The 7,450-nt window shown below is 36.4% G+C and overlaps 1 long non-coding RNA gene across 2 annotated transcripts in view; it reads left to right on the plus strand.

The window, feature by feature from the left end:
* Positions 1 to 3,953, plus strand: part of LOC127143344 (uncharacterized) — a 4,948-nt gene extending 995 nt beyond the window's left edge. The window contains exons 2-3 of one of the 2 annotated variants that reach the window (XR_007814670.1): positions 2,259 to 2,746; positions 3,742 to 3,953. This is a non-coding gene — a long non-coding RNA (uncharacterized LOC127143344). Of the gene's footprint in view, positions 1 to 2,258; positions 2,747 to 2,989; positions 3,074 to 3,741 lie in introns of those variants that run through there. The other variant, XR_007814671.1, reaches the window with a different exon arrangement.
* The last annotated feature ends 3,497 nt before the right edge of the window (positions 3,954 to 7,450 follow it).

Raw genomic sequence — 7,450 nt, forward strand, 5'->3', positions numbered from 1 at the left:
CATCCTTGGTCAGGTGTGAAGTTCGCAGCCTAAAAATCACATAACAGTTTTAAACAGTGATCATAAAGGATAAACAGTGTCATGAAAGTTAGTAACACATAATTTAGCATAATAACAAACTATCTGCTGCACTTCAGGTAAAGTTAGTGTTGTTGAGCTCATCTGATTTACCTGCAGACCAGTTTAACCACTTCACCTCTGCAGACGTCAAATCACGTTTGAAGTTCAGAGATTTCTGTTTGCTCCAGGATTCAAACCAGTAACCCTCAGGTGTCACATGATCCATCACACCTGCTGTGTTTGTGACAACAAAACTGTCAGATTTACTCACATACACTCAGTTTTACTTTTTCTTCCTCGTTGCTTTTCTAAACAGGAGAAATATGAGTTGCAGTTTAGTTTTCTGATTAATCTATTGAACTGTTGCAGCTCCAGAGTTTTACAGCTGATGTCAGAGTGATTCCTCTCTGTTCAAAGGGCCTTTATTCTATTTCTAATGATCTAGTTTACTGTGGTTTTCTGCCTAAAGGACAAGTTCATATTTTCAAGTGGAGAGAGTAAAATAAAAATTGAATTTGGTTCCAAAAAGACGAACTTTGGAGGACATTTACTTGATTTGAAGACTCCTATCAGAGTAAATGCTGCAGTGTCCTCCCCTGTTATTACCAACACCAGGGGGCGCTATCTCTCCAGTGGTATTTACTCTTTCCGCAGATGAATGTAGAGCCAACTGCTTTGATCACTGATGATGGTGATGTTACTGTGGAGCTTGATGTTTTTGATTGTTTCCTGGTTGTTTGACAGCTGCTGCAGACACAAAGAGAAGGATAATAAACCTGAAGCCAGCTTCATGTTGGACTGTGGATTCAGTCTCACATCACTTAAATCACTTTAGAAATGGATATGGACTGTTTTCAGACTGATGTGAAAAATATCAAGCTGTCCTTAGTGTAGTTTGATTTTTTTGCCCTGATGTCATCCTGAAGGTTTCTGTATCTGAGCTCAGGTGAATCACTGCTGACAAGAAATGAATGAAACCTCAATGAAACATTAAAAACAGCTGAGCCCAGAGAGTCCATAGAAACTGATGTGTTTGTTCTGTTTGATGGGAGGACGTATCAGAAACCCAACAGATAAATTAATAACAGATTTTATTAAATATATATTTAAAATACAGAACATTTGTTCTAACCGCATAAACATGTAGAATCAGTGAGTGATCATACATAAACAGAAACTATTAGTTTATTATTACTAAACTATTTTCTTAGTTTATTTTTAAAATTTGAACATACAGACAGAGACACAGAAAAAAGCTCAGTAAAATAAACACCTGTGCGTTTTAGATGATGTATAAATGTATGTATGTACATATATATATATATATATATGTGTGTGTGTGTGTGTGTGTGTGTGTGTGTGTGTGTGTGTGTGTGTGTGTACTGAACCTTTTAATTTAAACCTGGTTTCCAGCCCAGGTGAACTAAACCTTAGTTTACCTGAGTTTACCTGTGAGTGTGACGCACCCACAGAGAGGTCAGGTGGTCACGTTGCTCAGGTGAAAGCTGGGAATAAAAAGTAAGAGTCAACAAAGCATTGACAGCTCAGCCGAGCCCTGACAAACACTGATAACTGTTCCCTTTGATAACAAACTCTTAGGTAACTGAACCTTTCTTCTTTTCCTCCAACCCCTGTTTTAACTTCTGGTTGCTGTTCCTGGCCAAGGTAAAAACAAGTCAACAGTCTTGGTCCTGATTGGTTCATGCAGTCGTGCAGTAGCTCAGATAGATGAGACTGACTCTGATCTTTAACATTAGATCTTCAGATCTTTCTCAGACTTTCTGGACACTGTGAATGTTTAGAGGGTTTGTTCCTCATCAGTTCATGTTCCTCCTCACACTGTTCTTCTGATATTTACTGTATCAATCAAATTCACCACGTATAGATGAGCTGTGTGTCCTCTCCAGTCTGCTGCAGGTGCAGTTGGGTTTAAATCTGAAATAATGACAAACAGGAGCTTTTGTTTTTCTCTTTAACTCTTTGCACATTCAGCTGCTGAAGACTGATAATTAATATTCAGCTAATTAGTTTTTTATTTGATGAACGTGGGCGCTACAGCTGAGAAATAAATAGGTTTTATGTTTATAACAACTGAGGAAAGACAATGGAGCCCAAGGGAACACAGTGTGACCGTAGTAGGAATAGGTAGTAATGTATTGATCATTTTCCTTTGTATGTTTCTCTTTGATTTCCTCCAGGTGTCACCACTTCATCCACAACATCGTCCACGATCGCTGAGACGTCGTCCACGATCGCAGAGACATGGTCCACGATCAGAGAGACATTGTTGAGGATGAGGGAGACATCGTCCACGATCAGAGACATTGTCCACGATCGCAGAGACCTTGTCAAAGACGAGAGAGACGTTGTCCATGATCAGAGACATTGTCCCATGCTTCGTAGAGACCTTGCGATAGAATCGGCGGAGACTGGGGTCACCGATTTGACGGCACTGCCCGCGATCATGGAGACATTGTCGATGATCACAGAGACACCGTCTATGATCTCAGAGACATCGTCCACGATCACAAAGACATTGTCCATGATCACAGAGACTTTGTCTATAATCTCAGAGACATTGTCCGTGATCACAGAGACGTAGTCCACGATCACAGAGACGTAGTCCACGATCAAAGAGTCTTCGTACAATGAAGAAGTTCTTTGAGACCAGGACAGAGTCCTCCAGGTAATTCACCAACAGCTTTACATCAACTGTCCAACACAGAGCACTGACATTAAACTGTTCATGTTCAGGATTCAGTATATCAGTACTTCATTTTCTGAAACAGCCTCTAATGTTTGTTAAATGTTGTTGTTCAGCTGTAATGTTGAATATTTCTCTGTGTTTTCATGGTTAAACTGTTGATGAGGAATAGGTAGTAGTGTACTGATCATTTTCCTTTGTATGTTTCTCTTTGATTTCCTCCAGGTGTCACCACTTCATCCACAACATCGTCCACGATCGCAGAGACGTCGTCCACGATCGCAGAGACATGGTCCACGATCAGAGAGACATTGTTGAGGATGAGGGAGACATCGTCCACGATCAGAGACATTGTCCACGATCGCAGAGACCTTGTCAAAGATGAGAGAGACGTTGTCCATGATCAGAGACATTGTCCCATGCTTCGTAGAGACCTTGCGATAGAATCGGCGGAGACTGGGGTCACCGATTTGACGGCACTGCCCGCGATCATGGAGACATTGTCGATGATCACAGAGACACCGTCTATGATCTCAGAGACATCGTCCACGATCACAAAGACATTGTCCATGATCACAGAGACTTTGTCTATAATCTCAGAGACATTGTCCGTGATCACAGAGACGTAGTCCACGATCACAGAGACGTAGTCCACGATCACAGAGACGTAGTCCACGATCAAAGAGTCTTCGTACAATGAAGAAGTTCTTTGAGACCAGGACTGAGGCCTCCAGGTAATTCACCAGCAGCTTTACATCAACTGTCCAACACAGAGCACTGACATTAAACTGTTCATGTTCAGGATTCAGTATATCAGTACTTCATTTTCTGAAACAGCCTCTAATGTTTGTTAAATGTTGTTGTTCAGCTGTAATGTTGAATATTTCTCTGTGTTTTCATGGTTAAACTGTTGATGAGGAATAGGTAGCAGTGTACTGATCATTTTCCTTTGTATGTTTCTCTTTGATTTCCTCCAGGTGTCACCACTTCATCCACAACATCGTCCACGATCGCAGAGACGTCGTCCACGATCGCAGAGACATGGTCCACGATCAGAGAGACATTGTTGAGGATGAGGGAGACATCGTCCACGATCAGAGACATTGTCCACGATCGCAGAGACCTTGTCAAAGACGAGAGAGACGTTGTCCATGATCAGAGACATTGTCCCATGCTTCGTAGAGACCTTGCGATAGAATCGGCGGAGACGGGGGTCACCGATTTGACGGCACTGCCCGCGATCATGGAGACATTGTCGATGATCACAGAGACACCGTCTATGATCTCAGAGACATCGTCCACGATCACAAAGACATTGTCCATGATCACAGAGACTTTGTCTATAATCTCAGAGACATTGTCCGTGATCACAGAGACGTAGTCCACGATCACAGAGACGTAGTCCACGATCACAGAGAGTCTTCGTACAATGAGGAAGTTCTTTGAGACCAGGACTGAGGCCTCCAGGTAATTCACAAACAGCTTTACATCAACTGTCCAACACAGAGCACTGACATTAAACTGTTCATGTTCAGGATTCAGTATATCAGGAAAGTGTCATCATAAAAGTAAGCTGCTAAATAAGAATAATGTATAAGTAATCTGTATTAATTGAAGTAATGTAAAAGTGATTAGCAATATCAGAAGTAAGAGGTAATAGTCAAAGTCATCTGTAGTTTGCAACAGTAAAAGTTCTGTGTAAATTTAGAAGTAATATGTAATAAGTAATATATAATGGTAAAAGTAATCTAATACTAGAGGTAACAGTAAAAGTAATCTAATATAAAAACAATGCAGAAGTAATAGTAATCCAAAACAGAAGTAGAAATGTCACGTTATTGTAAGTACTACTACTACTATGAATAATAGTAATAATAATGATAATCATTAATAAAGTATAAAAGGAACTTTGTTTCTAATGTGATCCAGGGAGTTTTACAGAAAGTCAAATATATATAAAATACATAATGTAAATAATTAATGTGAATAAAAATAATGTAAACTGTATGTGGAGGTCAGAACTGGGAAAACACTGAAAATAAAATGGGTAAAATTAAAAGTAACTATGTTATATAGAGATAAAAACTTAACATACAAAGGTTTACGATGCTCGAGAACAAAATACTTCTAAATGGAAAAACTCAGTGTTCTGTGACTTTTATTCAGAAAAAAACACATTGCAACAAAAAAAGGTCATGGAAAAAAGTCAGATTTAAAGAGTGTGAGTTTGAGTCATAGCTGAACGATTCTCGGTGTGACTGATTCACTGAGTCAGTAAACAGAGCCGAGCCCAGCCCAGTCTCTTTATGTCCATATCAGCTCCATCACCCTCATATCAAACACTCACATTAACTTCATAAATTCCTCAGCTGCTCCACCTCTCTCCACACCTCGTCTTCTCTTTCTGTCTTTGTCAGCCTCTTTGTCACATAGCAGCAGAAAACAAAATAAACCTGGACTTTGGTTTGAATCAAACCTGTGACAATGAGGATCCACTTTCAGGCTGCAAACACAATACAGAACAAACTGGGACGGTGAAGCTGCTGCCAAACTCAAAGCTGAGGTCAGCCAGGGAATGGAAATATGATTATTAACAACTGCAGAGCCAATAAAAACACTTTATAATGGTCAAATAATTCAAATTACAAAATGAATACCATAAAAACTGTTAATGATATCACCAGTCCCAAAGTCCCAAAGAAGGAAATATGATAATATTTGTGATATAATAGGAGTGAATATAGTTTAATATTAAACATTTTTTATATTTTTGAGATATATAAAAAATGCTTAAATGAATAAATGTAGTTGACTTTATGTCAGTGACAATCTGAAAATGTATAATTTATATAATATAGCATTTATATTTATGTTATATATTGTTGAAATATATATAAAAAGCATAATTATGACTGTGAGTTTTATAAGAAACACAATGTCAAATCAATCTTAAATAGAAAATTAGAAAATTAAACAGTCATTATTTGTACTGTATCAAGTAGTATATCTGTCAAGGTTTTAAGATCATATCTGTTGATATCTGATGTTTGTTTTTACAAATTTAATGTACAGCAAATTGTATAATTATTCCAATTCAAAAATAAATATACAGAAAATAATAGTAGTGACAATAACACCACAGCAAATTATCACAGAAAAATAGAATATTGGTTTTATGATAAGAATGATTTGTTTTAAAAACATTGTTTAAATATACAAAATATAACTATTGGAGCTAATAAATGGTAATATAATATTAGTTAATATCAGTTGTAGCAGTGGCCATGATCTCAAAACACTTTTAAAAGGAAAATAAAATAAACACATAATCATAGTTAAAACATAAAGTCAGTGTAATTTAAAATAAAAAAGATTTGAATATATAACAAATGGTGTAATTATTGAAATTCTAAAATATTTACAGTAAAAACTAATAGTCTTTGCAATGAAAAACAATATTTGTGTAAGCATAAAAATATAATATTGTTAATGTAATAATAATGATATATGATTGTTAGATTTTTAAAATCTACAAAATGTAAAGAACCTAACAATGAAAAACATGATTATTAACTTTAGTAGTAGTTACAGTAGTGACAATAGTCTTAAATAAAAAACAACAGCAACTTTTATTTCAAATACAGTGTAAAGTCAGCGTTACGATTGTTTTAAATTAAAATGTTAAACAATCAGTATAATTCTAATACATGTCAAATAAATGAAAATGTAAAAATATAATAGTGATAAAAGTGAATGTAGTACATCAAGCAATTTATCAGACTGGTTTTTAGGGTATGAAATATCATAAGCAGTATATTATGATTTTAAAAGTGTGTTTTGTAATAAGCGTGATGTGGGTTGTAGCATTTTCCTTCAAGTAAATATTTTTTTTGTTCTTGTTAATAAAATAAACAGTAATATTTTCAGATGTTCATCAAAATCAGAATTTAAAATTTTAAAAACAAAACAACACACAAATAAAAAGTGTAGTGTTGGTCTTTCCGTCAGTTAATGGGTCATAGACTGCCACTATTGGTTGATCGTGTACATCCCTGTTCGGTTCTTCATCGGTTTATCCATTTCCTCCTGAAAAAGATGATTTAATTATTATAATAGGAAATCCTCTCCTTCACCTTCTCAGGCTTTATTTTTTTCTCTCTTGATTTAAAAAGAGGTTAGTAGCTAGGACTGACCGTAATGATTTACTGAGTTATAAATAGGTCTGAGTTAGTTTTTACAATCTGATATAAGTACTTAAGCACTTAAGCTAATGAACTTCCACTCACTCACACTGATGTTTGAGGTGGTGTTTGTCCATTGCCCTGTTGTCATGGCCACATTAATCACATTACAGAGAGGTGTTACCATTATTTCTCCATGTGTAAATGTTGGCTGTGACTCAGTAAAATACAAACACTTCAATAACTTATTACTGTAACCTCCTCAGTCCAATACACACCATTTAATGTACATCACACCCTGCACTATTTAATACATTAAAACTAATATGAACCTCTGTGTAGATGTTGTGCAGGAGTTTCATTATAGTAAAGTAAAATATTTTCCAATGTAAATGATTAATAGAGGCAAAAGTCTTTGGAATTGATGCAGTATTGAACAAGAACAGTGAACCTAGCATTCACTACCAGACTCCATTGACAAAAACAGGAATTTTACCGAGCAGAA

The sequence above is a fragment of the Lates calcarifer genome, linkage group LG15, assembly GCF_001640805.2.
Source record: "Lates calcarifer isolate ASB-BC8 linkage group LG15, TLL_Latcal_v3, whole genome shotgun sequence".
Taxonomy (NCBI): domain Eukaryota; kingdom Metazoa; phylum Chordata; class Actinopteri; family Centropomidae; genus Lates; species Lates calcarifer.